Source organism: Python bivittatus, unplaced genomic scaffold, assembly GCF_059951505.1.
Source record: "Python bivittatus isolate LINGU-HERP-01145 unplaced genomic scaffold, Pbiv_v1 ctg000480_np1212, whole genome shotgun sequence".
NCBI lineage: Eukaryota > Metazoa > Chordata > Lepidosauria > Squamata > Pythonidae > Python > Python bivittatus.
In genome coordinates this window covers 78,035,852-78,038,569 of record NW_028277075.1, presented here as the reverse complement: position 1 = coordinate 78,038,569, position 2,718 = coordinate 78,035,852, and positions in this window count along the sequence as shown.

The window sequence follows — 2,718 nt, the reverse complement described above, 5'->3', positions numbered from 1 at the left end:
GAACTTCTCCCAGTTTTACATAGAACCTCTCTCTTACTTTAACAACTCCATCACTGAGGTCACCACTCAGATAAGAACAAGTTCCCCTTTCAAAACTAGGCCATGCTTCATTGTTCCACACTTAACTTTCACATAGGCTTCCAGAAAAAGACTAAAAACATAGAAGCAGGTCATTTGCTTTGTGGGGAGAATACCCATTTCCAGTGTGGATGGGGAAGACTTCTGATAACAGGAATAGGCAATAATTGACAGGTTGGTAGACAATCAGGGTGAAAGTACATTGATTCATTTGTTTCTGTGATTTCACTTTCACTTGCAGAAGAAAGCAAGGCCATGAACTCAGGGCTTCCAATGAAAGAGATCTAAATCTCTCTGTATGGGAGAAAAGCTGTACCCTAATTATACCCAATGAAATTCAATATATGAGACTTGCAAAAAAAGTTTACAAGCGGAAATTGGGAGTCTAGCTATCTTCCTTTCCTTCTTCCATCCACCTGGTCGTTCATTCATCCATGTCTCTCATTGCTCACTGAGTATGCCTAGTCCACACTGAGCAGGGTCAGTTTTAAAGGGTTGCAGTGTATGCAGCCCTAGAAAAGTGCCCCTTCCCAAAAGCAGAGCCTTTCCCAATGTGTGACATCACTCCCTTGCTCCCTGTGCTCTACCTGCTACCACAAGGGTATCCTGCTTGCTACCACTCTGCCCATCTCCTGCATTGCATCTAGTGTGGTAAGGGTGGAACCATCTACTGCACTCATTCCTGCCTTCTTAATAAACAATGAAAAAGGGATGAGTCATCAGTGTGCACTGATGATGTTACCTAGTTGGGTAATGAAATAATCAAGCTCAGAGAGCAACAAGAACTCCACAGTTCAACCCTGAGCTACAAATATTCTCTTCTAGCGAGAAGGCAGACTGCCTAAAAGGAAAGCAGAGAGATAGTTTTGCCCATGGGAAGTCCAAAGTATTTCTTCCAAATCATCTGGGAACCATGTGCAACTCTAAACTATAGCACAGATCATATGTTTTTTTTAAAGCAGACTTTGTTTTTCATCTTCTGCAATTTTCTGATAAACTGTTATATCCAAAGAACAATGGGTCTTTTCTAAGAATGATTGTGGCTTGTCTGTGGGCAAGTAAATCTTGTTTATGAGTGTTCCATTTGCTCAACGAAGGAAAAATATCTCCTGGGCTCTTTTTTTTTTTTTGGTCTGTTTTTACCTTTTTGAAAATTATGTTTTTTCTATTACAGTGTGTTTTCTTTGAGTGAGTTTGGCTGTGGAATAGGCCTGTCTTTTTTTCTTCAAATTTTAAAAATATTTGGGTTGGTGGTGTCTGTACTGTTTAGATACTTGGTAAAATTCACTTAATAAATTCTTTAAATCCACATAAAACAGTGTTTTAAGTCTTCTTTTCAAGTGTTTTTCTTTCTGCTATTAAAACTCTACAGTATTTCACCATTTCTATGTGTTTAGTCTAAACTGTTGTGAATCATGTTCTCCTGTTGAACAGATGTTCCTTTTAGGGATCCCTTTTAAAAAACAAACAAACAAACAACTGCATTTATAGCCTGCCTTTCTTCTGGGACCTCAAGGCAGCATATGGGGTGGAGTGTGGTGGGGTGGGGGGATGTTTCCACATATTCTCCTACAAGAGCTCTGTGAGATGGTTTGGACTAAGAGTTAGTAACACCAAGGTCACCCAGAGAGCTTCATGGTTATGGGGTTTTAATCGGATTCAGATTAATCTTAGTTCCTAAAGCAGAATAAGATAATTGTCAGCTGGTTTTTTTTTTCATTTTTTGGGAGAAAATAAATGGATCTGAACCTACTTATTCCAGTTCTGTGCCTCAATGAAACTTGAGTTCTGATCAGATTCTTCAGAGTTCTCAGCTTTAGAAAGAGTTCTGAAAGAAACTCATTAAGTGGGTGACATGACCTAATAACTGATTTATTAATAGCAACGAGAGGCCCCCTCCTTTGTACAAAACCTCTCATCCCATTTCTCTGAAATTTTGAAAGTGTCCGAACAAAAGGGGTATTATTGTTGCAAATTTCATCACAGTGTTTCCAAAGATCAAATTTACTGTTCAGGAACTTTAAGTATATCTTGAAAATTCCTGCATTGAATTTTATGAAATTTGAAATACTTTTTCCCCTTATAAATCTAAAGCAAGTCTGTGAACTGCATCAAATTTTGCTAAGGAAACAAAAAACATGGGTATCAGTTTGCGTTTTTCCTCCTCTAGGAGTGTGGAGTATGGAGATCCATTTTCTGATTCCTTCTTGGGATCCTAGAATCAAATTAAGTCAGATCACTTTTCAAGATATCTAATTTGGATCAGATTGTTTCTAGAGCTCCAGATGCTATTCAAAACCAAAGAGGATATATTACTTGACTCATTTATTGGTGGAATGAAACTAATTCCCCAGTGTAATCTGGAAACTGTGTGTGAAGCATCTTTAAATAGGGAGCCGGGGTAAGATTGCTTTGCCAAAAATGTAATTGGTTTGGGGCAAACTGTATTGAATGTATTATGGATTTATTTTAGATCTCTCCCCTCTGTGATTTATTTTACCTCTGTAATACTTGTCCCACTAAGAATATGGTAACAATAAAAAAGGTAAAGACCCCCAAGTTAAGCTCAACTCCCTGACAGCGTGGATATACCTGTGTTTTCTTCTTAGCAATGTAACAGAGGTGGTTTGCCATATCTTT